Source organism: Mandrillus leucophaeus, unplaced genomic scaffold, assembly GCF_000951045.1.
Source record: "Mandrillus leucophaeus isolate KB7577 unplaced genomic scaffold, Mleu.le_1.0 Scaffold93, whole genome shotgun sequence".
Lineage (NCBI taxonomy): Eukaryota > Metazoa > Chordata > Mammalia > Primates > Cercopithecidae > Mandrillus > Mandrillus leucophaeus.
Genome location: NW_012110141.1, coordinates 1,523,462 through 1,539,986, shown reverse-complemented (window position 1 = coordinate 1,539,986; position 16,525 = coordinate 1,523,462). Strand labels below are relative to the sequence as shown.

General features: G+C 44.3%; 1 protein-coding gene across 2 annotated transcripts in view; it reads left to right on the top strand.

Annotated features, from left to right (window-relative positions):
* The first annotated feature begins 7,169 nt into the window (after positions 1 to 7,169).
* KANK1 (KN motif and ankyrin repeat domains 1) overlaps positions 7,170 to 16,525 on the top strand; it is a 257,723-nt gene continuing 248,367 nt past the window's right edge. For both annotated transcript variants that reach the window (XM_011970130.1, XM_011970128.1), the window contains exon 1: positions 7,170 to 7,229. The gene's annotated coding sequence lies outside the window, so the exon portion shown is untranslated. The remainder of the gene's footprint in view (positions 7,230 to 16,525) is intronic.

Genomic DNA, 16,525 nt, shown 5'->3' with positions numbered 1-16,525 from the left:
GGGCGACAGCGTGAGACCCTGTATTAACGCCCCACCCCAACACACACACACAAGAGTATAAAGAAGAAAATTACTTCTAGGGACTACCCCAGTTCCATCCGTCCCAAAGGTCTGGTATGACTTCGGGGATCTCTCGCTAGGGTGTCTTCCTTGCTCCCTCCTGACTTTTTCCTTGCTGCCATATGCCCTTTTAGGCCCTGATGGGAAACTCAGGGCACGAGATTTCTACCTGCAGCATACCCACGGCTCATTCTGATCCAACTTACTCTGAGAGGTTTGATCCTTACTGCAACTTGATGAAAGAGGCACAGGTAGGTATTACAGCCATTTTACAGACAGGAAACTTGAAGCTCAGGGAGATTCGAGAGTTGGCTATTGCTATTTGCACACAATTCCAAGTATTTAGCAGATAACTAAATGCACCACACGAAGGTCTACTACACAAATGGGCTGATGGGGTGAAACTCAGAACCAGGGCAGATGCTCTTTAACTGCAAAGCTTGTGTAACGCGTGGTCATGTTCAGTATTAATACTAGATTAGCTTAACTGACTTCTGAGACAATAGACACAAGACAAATTAGATTTGATGAGAAAGGAGGGAGAGGAAAAGGTTCTGAACATGGGCATGCTGTCAGTAGGATAGTCCTCCTTATGACCCATGTGTAGAGTAAAAGGCCACATGTTTTCCTTGGGTGTGATATCAAATAAGTAATGTGTGTTTAAAAATTTGCTGTAGGAAATTTGCTGTAATCTTAACAGTGGCTATATCTAGGTGATGGAGCCATAAGTAATTGTTATTTTTCCTTTATCCTTTTAAAAATATATTTTCAAAGGTTTTTTGTTACAATAGCATGCAGTACTTTGTCTGAGAAACATGAGTTAGCTGACATTATATTGTAAAAATACATGACTATCCAGTTAAAAACATTTGTGTTTCAAAGGACATTAATCAAAAAAGTGAAAACACAACTCACAGAATGGAGGAAAATATTTTAAATCATATATCAGCTAAAGGACTAGTATCACTTATCAGATATGAACAATGACTTCTCACAATTCAACAATAAAAAGACATATAACCTAATTTAAAAATAGACGAAAGATGTGAATGGACATTTCTCCAAAGAAAATATACAAATGGCCAATACAAATTCTCAACATAGTCTTAGAGAAAAGCAAATTAAAGCCACAATAAGATACTACTTCATAGCCACTAGGATATCTATAATCAAAAAGAGGATAACAACAACTGTTGGCAAACATTTGGATAAACTAGGACCCTTATACATTGTTAATGGGAATCTAAAAGTGTATAGCCACTTTGGAAAACAGTTTGGTAGTTCCTCAAAAAGTTAAACATAGACTCGGCTGGGTGCAGTGGCTCACGCCTGTAATACCAGCACTTTGGGAGGCTGAGGCCGGTGGATCACGAGGTCAGGAGATCGAGACCATCCTGGCTAGCACAGTGGAACCCTGCCTCTACTAAAAATACAAAAAATTAGCCGGGTGTGGTGGTGGGCACCTATAGTCCCAGCTACTCGGGAGGCTGAGGCAGGAGAATGGCGTGAACCTGGGAGGCAGAGCTTGCGGTGAGCCAAGATCGTGCCACTGCACTCCAGCCTGGGCAACAGAGTGAGACTCTGTCTCAGAAAAAAAAAAAAAAAAGTTAAACATAGAGTTATCATATGACCAAGAAATTCCATTCCTAGATATATACCCAAGAGAGAGGAAAACACATTTATTCAAAAACACGCACTTGAATATTCATAGCAGCATTACTAATAATAGCCCAAAGTGGAACAACCCCAATGGCCATCAAAGGATGAATGGATAAACAAAATGTGATACATCCATACAATAGAATATTGTCCAGCAATAAAAAGGAAAGATGTACTGAAACCCCAGGAGTCACAGCCCCAGCTGAAGCTGGCATTCCTAGGCCCAATTCCTGCTGCCACACTTCCACTATTGCCAGCCCCCAGATCTTGAAGATCCTCCACCACCGACAAGGCTGCCACCAACTGCCATCCTTGCAGAGGGGGCTCCTGCTAAATCATTTGCCTTGTACTTGAAGCAGGGGCCAGGGAAGAGGACTCTGGAAAGGACACATGGGCCTGAGACACCTTAAAATCAGAAAAAGCCCCGAGGAACATGAAGGGGAGGCATTTTTTACCTGCACCGTTTTGGGATTTTTGGCTAAAACTGATAATTAAATTGACATAGATCAATAGGAGAAACATACGAATTTGTTTAATACAAGTTTTGTGTTGCACAGGAGACTTTACAAGGAAATGAAGACCCAAAGATGCAATTAGAGATGAACATGTATATACTGATTTAGACAAAGAGAAGGACATGATGAAAGTGTGACAAGGAAAAGGGGCTTGCTAGTTAATTGGTGAAGAAGTGGCAAAGAGGACAAGGATTAGTCTGACAAGTTTGTTTGTAATATTTCCCTCAGATTCTTTCCCTCCTTGATGATGAGAATATTTCCTTCTGGTAGAAAGAGAACATCTTTTACATGGGAATTTTATCAGCTGCTTTTAAGAAACAGAAGGAAGGGCCAAGTGATCTTCTTGCACCTGCTGTTTTTCAAGTGCCTTTAACTAAAAATGGTCAATATGCTAGAGTAGCATATTTTTAACTCCTTCAAGCTAAAGCTGGCATCCCTGGGCCCCATTCTTGCTGCCACAGTTCCACTATTGCCAGCCCCCAGACCTTGAAGATCCGCCACTGCCGACAAGGCTGCCACCAACTGCCATCCTTGCAGAGGGGGCTACAACAAAATGGGGAGAAAAAATAGTGACAACTGTGGCAGTAACCTATGTGTGTCAAACATCTCTCATGAAGCAAAATTAACAAGAATAATAAACAAGTGACATGTCAGTTATGGAGTTATCCTCTTACTGAAAGAGATTTCATAGATAACAGGAATTCCAAAAAATCTGTAATGGAAACTGGCTTTAATGTAACTGGTAACTTCATAAGGCTCTTCACTCTGAACCACTCACTAACAAGTGCTTCAGTTGATGAGCAAGTTTGTTCTTACCCTGGACTGCAGATGCCATTAGGTCTCTGCTGGTCCTATGCTGGTGAAGACTTTTTTAAGGACGAAAATAAGTCCCACATTAATTCATGTTCAGCTACAGAAAACAACAAGTGAAACTTTGTTTGCTCCAAATTGGAAACTGAAATATGGAAACAGCAGTGTGGAAGGAAATTTAACAGATAAAGGTGATTTATCAGAAAACGAAAAGGTAAAGGATACTTTACTCAATTATATTTAAAGGACGCACCTAAACTTAAAGCCAGAAACAATAGAAAATGTTGTAGAATCTTTCACAGAGGAGACAAGTGAAGTTTTTCTATACCCTGATTTTCTCCCTCCTACGGCGCTTCAATACCCTGGACTTGCACAGATGAGGCCCTCTCAAAATCTGAAAATTGGAAAGCAACAGTGGAACCTTCAGAAAGTTCTATTATTGGAAAAGGAAAGATTACAACATATGACTATATAAAAAGAGAGGTCAATGTTACAAATTACTTTCTGTACTCCAGCAGTTACTGAACGACTTTCTTCTTCCAAAGCTATACTGAGAGTGGGACAGCCAAAACTTTCTGATTCATTGAGTCTTCAGACATCTTGTGTAGATAAAAGTTGAGAAAAAAGAAAAAAAAAAACAATTCTGGTTCTTTCAAGCTTGAGCAAAATGCTTCAAAATGGATTTGGAGCAATGCTGGAAAATATAAATGAAATTCTAGACCACCCTCTCTAAAAAGTTCATCCACCACACAACAGTTGGTTGCAACTTAGGACTTTAAAACTCTTAAAAGTTCTGTTTTAAATCTATGCCAAGAACTTTCAACGAGGACCAAACAACTCACTGACTGGTTAAAGTGGCCTCAATAAGGTGTCTGCCCACAAGGTCTTCAATACTAGTCTCTGTCTTTTCTCGAAAATGAGAAGAAATCAATCAAGGCACCAACGACCAATCACAAACTTTACAAAAAAAAAAAAAATAGTGTTGAATAGACCATTCAATATTTAGAAGCTATTTGTTGCCTTCATTTATAGCTAAGGGCTTATCCATTGACCAAAAATAATTCTTTTCTTTCATATATCTCAGTGTGAGCACATCTATTCCAAGAAGCCCAGCTAAAATATGGTTCATTGTTCCCAAATACAGGTATTCACACACACACACACAAAATTGGAATTTGTGAAAATTACTGCTGAGAGTATTTTAATTTTCTTAATTGTTAATTTTTTAAAATAGAGATGAGGTCTCACTTTATTGCCCAGGCTGGTCTCAGTCAAATTCCTGGGCTCCAGCTATCCTCCTGTTTTGGGCTCTCCAAATGCTGGGATTACAGGCACGAGCGCCCAGCCAAGAATCTCTGTATAAATCCGAGGGCTTCTATGCTGACATGTTTGACAATCTTTCGCATGTTATATTTCAAGAAATGTTTCACTTAGTAAACAGTTCTATTCAAAGATTGTTCTTTTGTGACTGTTTTCCAGTACAATTCTATCATCAATAAATGGTATAATGGGTGGGGAGAGGAAGAAAGTACAGAAACATACTACAGCATGGATGAGCCTTGCAACTATTACCTTAAGTGAAAGAAGCCGGACCAAAAGTAGCATATTGTTATGTTCCTAGTTATATGCAACGTCCAGAATCAGCAAATCCATAGAGACAGAAAGTAAATTAGTGGTAGCCAGCGGCTGCGAGTAGGGAGGAATGGGGAGCAACTAATGGGTATGGGGTTTCTTACTGGGATGACAATGTTCTGGAATGAGTAGTGGTGGTTGCGTGACTTTGGGAATAAATTCAAAACCACTGAATTATATATTTTAGGAGTAAATTGTATGGCATGTGAGTTGTATGTCAATAAAATGACTAAATTAAAAACGAAATTTCAAATATAAATCCACTAAAAATTCAGAATCTGCCATACTTTTGATTGATTAGTTTTGCTTACTCTTGAGGGCCTATCAATGTTTACTGACTAAATGCAAAGAAGGAGAAATAAAGGAGAGATGAAGGCTGGGAATTCTGGGGAGTTTTTTTTGTTGTTGTTTGTTTTTGTTTTTGTTTTTTTAAGACAAGAGACACGCTCTGTCGCCCAGGCTGAAGTGATTACAGGTGAACGTCACCATGCCCAGCGAATTTTTCTGTATTTTCAGTAGACATGGGGTTTCACCATGTTGGTCAGGCGGGTGTTGAACTCCTGGCCTCAAGTGATCTGCCCATCTCGGCCTCACAAAGTGCTGGGATTATATGTGTGCGCCACCGCACCCAGTCGAGGGCACTATTTATTTATTTTTGAGACAGGGTTACACTCTGCCGCCTGGGCTACAGGGCAGTGGCTCGATCTCTGCTCACTGCAGCCTCGACCTCCAGGGCTCTGGTGATCCTCCCACCTTAGCCTCCAGGGTAGCTGGGACTACAGGCCCGCGCCATCACTCCCAGCTAATTTTTTTTTTTTTTTTTTTTTTTTTGATGGAAACCGGATTTCACCGTATTGTCCTCCTGGAATCAAGTGATCCACCTGCCTCTGCCTCCCAAAGTGCGAGGATTATAGGCCTGAGCCGCCGCACTGGGCCCACGAGTACTTTTTAAATGCAGGAGTCCTGCTGCCTCTGATATCTCATCCCTTATCACCATGGAAACAATTCTCCTTTTCATAGAATAGTAGACATTTGGGGCGGAGTTGGGGGGGGAGTTTAGAAAATATCTACTGCATCCAATGCCCTATTCTACAGATGAAAAAGGCCCAGGAGGAGGAAAGAGTTTGTTTACTGCCACTCAGTGAGCTGGCAAAGGGGCTGAGATTCAAAATGAGGTTTCCTGCCTTCACATCTCTTCCAGCTGCCCTTTACCTATTCCCTAAACAGTCAGGAGCCATCAAGTTCAGGAATTTGCAGGTGTGCTTCGCTGTGAACTGTGGGGAAGCAGCGTCTTCTCCCCAGAGGCAAGCATGTTGCCTTGTAAAGTTTGATGGCTCTTCACTTGCACACTTACAAAAAAGACTAAGCGTGTGCAACGCCCTGCTGGATGTGTGCGGTGCTAGAGAGCTTGGGGGTGAGGGGAGGACTCTCCCCCTTAAGAAAATCAGTTGATTGAAGAGCTGACATTGTTTTTTAAGTAATACCTGGTTTTTATAAAGTCGTTCCTTCTGTTTATTCTAGCTACCTTCAATTTGAAAGACTAAAGTTACAACTTCTCAATCCCTACTAATTTCTCTTGTACCTACTGGATTGCTCCAAATCGCGTATTTAGGACTGAACTAGGAAGCCAGTTCAATCCTGAGTCCCTGAGGCAGGCATTGGGTCTTCTATGGAGTCCCCAGACACCTGGAACCTTCTGAACACGCATCCTCCCCTTTCCACTGAGGACTCTGTCCTGCCGCCGAGCCAGGGCGAATGCACGGAGGTCACAAGGGAGGTGCCCTTGTAGGCGAGAGGTTTCTGGCCGCTGATGAGGCACCTGTGGGAAACAGCTCTGCACGCTCCCGTCCCTCTCTCATCCGCGGTCAGCAAACTTCTTAGCGGCGTGGAGGGAGGGGCGGTACAAACGCGCTGGGGTGGACGTTGCAAGGCCATCCTCGTTGCCAGGACCCCCCGCCCGCCCCGGTCGGAGATGGGAGGACCGCACCGTCTCACGGTGGGGTGGATTTCTTTTCCCCTTGCGGGTGTGTGTGCGAGGCTGGAGGTGGTAAATACGGGTTGGTAGAAGGAGCAAGCCCGGGTGGAGGAAGCTCTTCTGCTTAATTCTCGCCGCGGCAAGGCCCGCGGGCCAGGCGAGGCGGCCAAGGTGCACGAAGGTGCCTCGTGGGCCTGGTGGAGTTGCAGCGGCGCGCAGGCGCAGAGATCCGCCCGCTGCCGGCTCCGCGGTACAAAGAGCGCGCGGCGGAGAGCCGTGCGTCCTCGGGACTGAGGGAGCAGTCAGGGCTTCACCAGCCGCGCCGTTCTCACGCGCCGCTTCGGAGTGCAGCCGCAGCCACAGCTGTCTCCCACCCCGGGTGAGAGGCTTGCTGGTCTGCCCCAGCTTCCCCGCCCAGGCGGCGGCCGCAGAGCCCGAAGGCTCCTGTGCGATTCAGGGTTTAATTCTGGCGCTTGCCAGCCGGGGCCGACTCCGCCCCCTGCGCCCCGCCCCTCCCCGAGCTCCGGGTCCGCGGCGGAGCGAGCGAACGGCCGGCAGGTTGGGAAGAGCGGCTGAAGGTGAGTGACGCGAGAGGGTTGCGCTGCGCCCCTTTTCGCTAAGGGTTTGCCCCGGAGCGCCAGGCCCCTACCGCTGCCTCAGGCTGGCCCCCGCGCCGAGCCAACTTGGCGCGCGCTGAGGTCGCACGGTGGCCGTGGGGGTGGCGAAGGGCAGCCCCGCGGGCTCCCGCTCGCCCGGGTGAACCCTCGGGGCGGTCCTAGGGAGGGGTCCGAGAGGTGGTGTCGGCCCCGCGGTTGTCGGAGTTTGGCGCGCTGTGCAGCGGCGGAGCTCGGCCGGTCTGGAAGACGGAGAGGCGCGCTGGGCACAGAGCAGCTAGAAAGTTCGGACTGGGCCGGCCGGCGGGAAGGTGCGGGCGCCTGCCCGCCCCCGGCCCGGAGCTCTGGCCTTTGGATGCCTCTGGGCCGTTCCCCAGCCCAGGGTGGAATGGGGGACCCTCTCTGAAGCGGCTCTCCGTGAAGTTCGGTGCTGTGCTCTGCAGGAGGGAGTGGCGGTCAAGACCCCTTTATCCTCGGCCCCAGAGGGGCAGGTGGCTTCAGGTCGCCCTCCGCCAACTCCGAGATGGCTCCGGCCAGGGTTGGAGGGCGGGGAGGTGGGGGAGGGGTGTGTGTGGGCGCTGCGGCGCTCAGGGCCTCTGGGGGCAGCCCAGCCGGGCGCGGACAGCGTGGATTTCGGAGGACCAGCTGTTCCAGGTCGAAGGAAGATGCAGGGGCCCTTAAGCGGGCTTGCCCCTGAATGTCCCGTTTTCCATGCCGCTTTGGCGAACACGCAGTGGCACTCGCAGCAGCCACTGCCCCTTGACCATTCGTCTTCTTCACCTGGGTCCCATGGAACTTTCAGAGGCAACTGTTCTTGGTGACTCTTGCAGGTCAGCACGAGCCGTGCTGCACGAGCATGACCTAGTGAAGGCCTTGGCTGTGTTAGCGTTAACAACAATTTATGGCGTCCCCCAGCGCTCGCTTTCTGCACATGGCCTCTACGGAGGGTCAGCCCATCTTATTAAATAATGGATTCTATTAGACCCTGATACCCGAGACTAATAAAGAAGCTTAATCATCCAGATCTATAATCGTGCAATTCCTTTCCTCACCTTCATTGCCCCCCACCTCTGGAGTTGAATGGAAATTAGGGTGTGTTTGCTTATTTTGGATTCCTGAGTTTATTCAAGGTCATTTTTAGGTGGTGTAACAGCTAACTAGCCTTCATCTGCCAGTTTCTCTTTTCATCAAACTTTCTCTACTAAAGTGTTGAGAAGTGCCACGTCTTATTTAAAAAGTTGAAGTGTAATAAACATAAAAAATTACTCTTCTAAAGTATAAAATTCAGTGGTTTTTAATATATCCATAAAGTTATGAAATCATCACTACTATCTAGTTCTGTTTTGTTGCCCCCAAAAAGAAACCCTATACCGATTAGCAGTCATTCTTACATCTCCCAGCCCTTCTCCCTCATTTTAAGGCAGCTACTTAGGAAGTTTTTCCAAGATAGAGGTTGAGTGAGAAAACGAGAGGTTATTACCTTCGGTCCTTTTTCTGTTACTAGGTTTGGGGAAAGGTGCTGCTGAAGCAATGGAAGAAAAATTAAGTATTGACTGTCCTATGGGGAGGTTAAAATGAATAAGGATGGACGAGAAGCTTCCAGTAGAGGAATAATTGCCTCCTTTAGAGATACACAAATTGGGAATACATTTTATCCCCTTAGGGCACAGGGATGCTCTCTGGACTCTAGACTTGCCTAGTCCATAAATCACTCTAGTCGAGGTTCTACCTCAGCAAAAGTGAGTTCTGGGTGTGTGTGTGTGCGCGCTCTCGGGAGGGAATGTTAGAAGGAAAAAAGACTGTAGGCTTAAAAATAATTTTTTAAAATATCCAAACTGGCCGCAAGGAAAGAAACCAAAAAACCACAGGCAAATGGCTACTGGAATTGATACATTGAAGACTAGTTTCATTTCATGAGTATCGGTGTCTGTTCATAAATAGTTCTGAGTTAGTGTGTGCATACATTAACTTTTTAGCCCAGGTGGGAGGAGGAGGATGGAAAAGGATCTAGTTGGGGGCAGTGCAAGGAACTGGGGAGAGGGATGGGAGAATGGCCTAAAGGGGCAGTGCTTGTGGGAGCTGAGGACTGTTAAGATGGAGTAACTGTAGGGTGAGCAGATTCTGAAGCAGCAGAGTGGGTCTGAAAAATTGGACCCTTCACTCTGGCTTTTTGTTGGATAATGTGTGCATGTATTAAAAATCATTTTTAGTAAGGAGAGTTGAAGCTATCCAAATTATGCAATATTCACTACACTTCTCACTCACCCTTCAATAAAAAGTCAACTTGTTTTCAAGTGTTTGGGGAAGTTTTAGGCCTGTTGCATGGGTGAGTTGGCTTATGCCATTTTTTTTTTTTGTAATTTAGAACATTGACATAGCAAGACTCCGTCTCTACTTAAAAAATAAAAAATAACCGGGTGTGGTGGCACATACATCTGTAGTCCCAACTACTTGGAAGGCTGAGGCGGGAGGATCACTTGAACACAGGAGTTTGAGGTTGCAGTGAACTGTGATCATGCCACTGCACTCCAGCCTAGACAACCGAGCAATATCCTCTCTCAAAACAAGAGGAAGAGCTGTACCATAGGCATACATCTCCCACACCCCACACCCCCGCCAACGGAGTTTCGCTCTTGTCACCCAGGCTACAGTGTAATGGCACAGTATCAGCTCACTGCAACCTCTGCCTCCCAGGTTTAAGCGATTCTCCTGCCTCAGTCTTCCAAGTAGCTGGGATTACAGGGATCTGCCATCATGCCCGGCTAATTTTTTTTTTTTTTTTTTGAGACAGAGTCTTGCTCTGTTGCCAGGCTAGAGTGCAGTAGTGAGATCTTGGCTCACTGCAACCTTTCCACCTCCTGGTTTCAAGCGATTCTCCTGCCTCAGCCTCCCGAGTAGCTGGGACTGTAGGCTCGTGCCACCACACCCAGCTAATTTTTGTATTTTTAGTAGAGGCAGGGTTTCACTATGTTGGCTAGGATGGTCTCAATCTCTTGACATCGTGATGCACCCACCTCAGCCTCCCGAAGTGTTGGGATTCCAGGCGTGAGCCACCACGCCAATTTTTGTATTTTCAGTAGAGACGGGGTTTCGCCATGTCGGCCAGGCTGGTCTGGAACTCCTGACATCAGGTTATCTATCCGCCTCTGACTCCCAAAGTGTTGGGATTACAGGCGTGAGCCACCCAGCTTGGCCCTTTTTTTTTTTTTCCCCCGAGATGGGGTTTGTTCTTGTTGCCCAGGCTGGAGTGCAATGGCGTGATCTCAGCTCACTGCAACCTCTGCCTCCCAGGTTCAAGCGATTCTCCTGCCTCAACCTCCCGAGTAGCTGGGATTACAGGCATGCACCACCATGCCCGGCTAATTTTGTATGTTTAGTAGAGATGGGGTTTCTCCATGTTAGTCAGGCTGGTCTCGAACTCCCAACCTCAGGTAATCTGCCATGCCTTGGCCCCCCAAAGTGCTGGGATTACAGGCGTGAGCCACCGCGCCTGGCCCATAGCTGCACATCTTAAGAGTACATCTTCACAAAGTGAACGTAAACATATAACAAGTACCCAGGTAAAGAACCAAAATATTGCCAGCATTGCAGAAGTGCCCCTATACTCTTGTCCAATCACTGCCCCTCCCGAAGAGTAACCGTTATACCAACTGTGGATAGATTTGTCTGTTTTCATGCTCTACACAAACTCACACAGTATATAGCTTTTAGTATCCGGGTTTCTTTCTCTCAACATGATATTTGTGAGATTCAGCTGTGTTGTTGCTTGTGGCTGTACAATTATTTTCACTGCTGTGTAATATTCAATTGTATGACTATAATTTATCAATTTTTAGGGTTGAGGGGCATTTGCATAGTTTCCAATTTCTTCCATGGCAAATAGTGTGACTTTGAACATTCTAATTCTAGTATATTTCTTGATACACAATACCCAATACAAATGTGTACATTTGTACAAATTCTATTCAGAAGCAGAATTTCTAAGTTCTGAACTAGGATTCAGTTTAGAGGATATGGTCAAGCAGATTTCTGATGTGGTTGTAGAGTTTATACTTCTACCCGCAGTGTGAGAGAGTTCTGTGGCATCCTTTTTAAATTGGAAGAGCAGTAGATCTGCAGAGTTTGGCACATGGACAAAATATGACCTATTTATTGTTATTATTTTTGGAGACGGAGTCTCGCTCTGTCGCCAGGCTGAGTGCAGTGGTGCGATCTGGACTCACTGGAACCTCTGCCTCTCGAGTTCAAGCGATTCTCCTGCCTCAGCCTCCCGAGTAGCTGGAACTACATTCACATGCACCACACCCAGCTAATTTTTGTACTTTTAGTAGACACAGGGTTTCACCATGTTGACCCAGATGGTCTCCATCTCCTGACCTCGTGATCTGCCCACCTCAGCCTCCCAAAATGCTGGGATTACAGGCGTGAGCCACCGGCCCATTATGACCTGTATTTAACCCATCCTAGCAGACTAATTATTTGTTGTCTTCACTTCCAGTGCTTTTCCATGTCTGTTCATGTTTTTATGAAGTCACAATTCTAATATTCAATTTTGTATTTTGTTTCTTAACACAATATCTTAATATTGCTTTAGTCTCTATGACTTTTTAGTCCCTGAATGTGTCTAAGGATATGCTTTCATTTAATAATCCTCTCATTAGAAATGTGTGTTAATTTCTGGTATTTTACTAGTACATACTGTTGTGGAAGTCATCTTTGTGCGTACAGTTTTTACGTCCGTCTTGGGTATTTCATAAATTTGAGATTTTTGTTTATGTGGCTTGAGATCTTTATTGTTAAACTGCTGCCTGCAGAGTTGTCCTTGAACCTAATATGGAACTGGTTAAAGAAATCTTTTTTTTTTTTAATTTTAAATTTTTTTGAGACAGAATATCATTGTGTCACCCAGGCTGGAGTGCAGTGACAGGATCAGAGCTCACTGTAACTGTGAACTCCTAGGCCCAAGCAATCCTCCCGCCTCAGCCTGCCTGCCGAGTGGCTGGGACTACGGGCACGTGCCACTGCGCTCAGCTAATTTTTCCTTTTTTTTTTTTTTTTTTAATTGAAGAGACAGGGTCTTGCTAGGTTGTCCAGGCAGGTCTCAAACTCCTGGCCTCAAACAATCCTCCCTCCTTGGCCTCCTAAAAGTGCTGGCACACAGGTGTGAGCCACTACACCCAGTCTAAGAAATCTTTAAATTGCTAATACATTACCTGCAAAAGGGTGTCTCACTGGGTTAAACTGCAATTCTGAAAATAATGGTGAGGTTGACCCTGATAACTTTTTAAAAAATAGCATAAATTGAACTTTTGTGGCAGTTTCATTTACCGATCACTTACTAGTTTTCTTTATATGATACTGTTTGCAAAGGTATTGAGCCAAGAGCTTGAAAGGATATAAGAAGGATCATACCATTAAGTAGTTGATTGTCCAGAAATTGTATCTAAAAATTAAAAATACCAGTTAGGCAAAATTCTTATACATGACCAAGGAGTGTTTATTCTACAAATGCAGTGCTTGTTTAAGTTCTGAGGGAGAAATCTTTTTTTTCTGGATGGTTAGGAGTTGCTTCCCCCAAAAGTAAGACTTGAGCTTAGCTTTAAGGAATCTAGAAATTGGCTAGGGAGCAGACATCACTAAAGAGACACTGAGCCTTCTCAAGGAGAGAGATCAACGGTGCACAGGGAGAGCCCCAGTTGACCACTGGACAGTGGGGTCGGTGATGCTGGCTTCCTTACCATTCTTTTTCTGGAAGATGCCAAAAATAAGTGAACTAATATATAGGCAGAAAAAAGTACTTAGAGCTTTTTGGGAGAAAGCTGTTTGGTGCATTCTAGTCAGCATCATGGAGTTTAATGGTAAACACCTGCCAGAGATTAGAATGCAGTAGGCTGCTTCTTTGCCTAATTGTAGATCTTAACTCCTCTCCTTTCCCCTCAGGTAAAATTCAGTGATAATTTCTCTAAGATGAAGGCTACTAGACCAGCCTTCATTCAGAATAAGCCAGTATCACTTAACTTTAGTAAACAGTACTTAAATTTCTATTATGTGCAAGGCCTTGGTGGGGGAAATCAGAGACTAGAAAGCTAAGAGTTCATAGGGAATGAATGTATAATGATGCAAAATCATATTAATAATAGGCAAAATGATAGAAATACCCAATATTGATATGAAAAGTTCACTCTGGAAAGGAAGGAGATGGAGAAATTAATGCTGAGTAGAGAGATCCGGGTGATATGCCTTGAAAAATGTGTACAGGTGGGAATTAGAGTAAAGGGCACTGCATTTAGGCAATAGGTTTTGAAAAAGTAAAAGTTGGCAGTGCTTGATACATAATACCATGGTCAGTCATATGCTTGGAGACCCAGGTGAATGGCAATTTGAGGTTGTACCTTTCCTCCTGTGACTTGTGACTGCCAAGCCAGCCTGGTGATCTCTGGAAATATTGCAGGTGTAGGCCCAGGCTGGCTACTTTTAATCTAGGATCTATTGCTTGCTGTGTGACCTTTGACACAGTTACTGAACCTCTCTGTGTGTCAATTTCCCATTTATAAACAGGGATAATAAAAGCACCTCCTTTATTGGGTTCTTGTGAGGATTGAATGAGTTAAAACCAACTCGGTTGAGGCAATCGCAAACCTGTCCAGACTCAAGAACACTTAGAAGGGTGGCTGGTATACAGTAAGTTTTAAACATGTTTGCTGTTATTCCCTTGATTTTTAAATATCTGAATTTTAAAATTTCTAATACACATAGTGTAAATAATATAAACCACAAGAGTTTAAAATAAAAACAAAACTCATCACTCTTGTCTGGTCCCAACTCAGCTACAGTCTTGGTTTAGGTGTGATAACTGCTGTTTCTGTTTTTAGTTCTTCTAGTTGTTATTTTAAGCAAATTAGCCCCCAAAATTTAGTGGCTTAAAAATTTGTTTTATGGTATTTTGAATTCTGTGGATCAGGGATTCAGGCAGGGCTGGGTGATTCTGCTGCTTTTGGTGTTGACTGAGGTCATTCCCTGGTACCCAGCTGGTGGATGTTCTGGTCCACAGGGTCCAAAAAGGCTTCGCTCCCGTGACTTGCTGCCTTGGTGGGACTAGCTGGAATGCTGGGCTCAGCAATGACTGTTGAGCAGAGCACCTACACATGTTGACTTAATTTGTCTTCATGGCAACTACGTGTCTTCGTGGTGACTTCAGCATGGTGGCTCCAGGTAGTTGAACTTGTGTGGCAGCAGGCTTCCCTCATGTATTGCTAAGGGTTCTCCAGAGAAGCATAACCGATAGTGTGTGTGTGTGTGTATATATACATACATATATGTGTGTATACATATATATGTGTATGTATACACATACATTGTGTGTATATATATACACAACACACACACACACACACACACACACACACGAGATTTTTAAAACAAGGAATTGGCTTATTAAGTTTAGAGGCTGGCTAGTCCTAAATCTGCAGTGTGGGCCGACAGATGGAGACCAGGAGAATCTAGAAGAAGACTGAAGGTGGTCTGCTGGAGAATTCCCTGTAGCTCAGGGAGGCTGGTCTTTTTGTTCAGTTCATACCTTCAGCTGTTTGGGTGAGGCCCACCCACGTTATGGAGGGCAGTCTCTTTTACCCATAGTTACCTAATTTAAATGTGAATCTCATCTGAAAACATCCTCCAAGTCAACACATAAAATTAACCATCACACCCTGCTACGAGCACCTGGGGCAAACCAGTTGGAAGCTGCATGGCCCTTTATGACATAGTGTCAGAAGTTACATAACTTCCCTTTTGCCAAACTATTGGTTGTAGCACAAAACTTGCTCAGACTCAAGAAGAGGGGACATCGACCTGCCACTTGATGGGAGTGTCAAAGAATTTGCAGTATAAAATATACTGCCAGTCTATCCTTGGGTTCATAAATTTGACAGTATCTGTTAATTTCCTGCTAAGGAAGAAGTGGAATTTATATTCCCTCACACCTTTCTTTCCTCTTCTCTCTGTCTCCTAGTTTTTATTAGATATCTTATTATTTTTGTCTTATTATTTTTAGTTGTCTTCTTTTGGTTACCTTTCTGATTTAAAATAAAGCAGTCTATTCTTTACCAGACCATAGAGATATGGAAAACTCAGGTTCGTTGAATGGTATGGTGTTGGGGAGGGACACGGCAGAAAAACAGCAAAATTGCCTTGAATGGGGGATGCTTGACAATGAGGCTCTTGTTAAAACACTGCAGCCACTAGAGATGGGAATTGTCTATGAGCATGTCCTCTTTGTGAGCCTAGCAGGTGGCATAATTTGAGTTTTTATTTTCTCTCTTTGGCTTTTAAACTCAGATACCTGTTTACCTTTTCCTTTCCTGCACTTTGCATTTAAATTATGAATGCTGGAAGCAAATGATATTTTCACCAATGAAGAATCTTACTACAAACACATGGCTGAGTTGAGTGTTTGTATGTGGATGTGCATGCAGAAAAACCTGTCAGAAATAGGTGCTCTCTTGCTTTTTTCTTTACCAAAGCAATCAGTTAATTGGAAACAGTGTCAGGAGCCCTGTAACTCTGTTGGGGGTGTTTTGGGTTTTTTCTTTTTTTGAATTCATTTAGTTAATATAATTGAGCAATGGGGCTTAGTTTAACTCTCAGAACACATAACTAATCCCTTTTTATAATTATCTGATCACCCAAGAAACACATAAGAACCTCTAGTCTTGTTGGTTTGCATTCATTGTACATTGCAGATATAACCTCTTTTGGTATTTGTCTTATTAATAAAATATGGCTTGGTTAGTGGCAAGAATGTAAATTTGTGTTTGATATCTGCATAATATTTTTGGCTAAATTTTTTCAGATTTCTGTTGTTAATTCTGACTGGTTCACCCTTTGACCTTGGGGAAAAATAGAATAAAAGCAATTAGAACAAAAGTAGATAGTTTGGGAGGCCAAGGCAGGCAGATCACTTGAGGTCAGGAGTTCAAGACCAGCCATGGCCAACGTGGCAAAACCACGTCTGTACTAAAAATACGAAAATTAGCTGGACTTGGTGGTGCACACCTGTAGTCCCAGCTACTTGGGAGGCTGTGGCAGGAGAACTGCTTGAACCCGGGAGGTGGATGTTGCAGTGAGCTAAAATCACGCCACTGTATTCCAGCCTGGGTGACAGAGCGAGACTCCATCTCAAAGAACAAAAGTAGAAATGAAACCTGAATACTGTATTCACCTGTTCTCTTTTCCTCCCTCCTTCTCTCCTTCCCTCCTTCCCT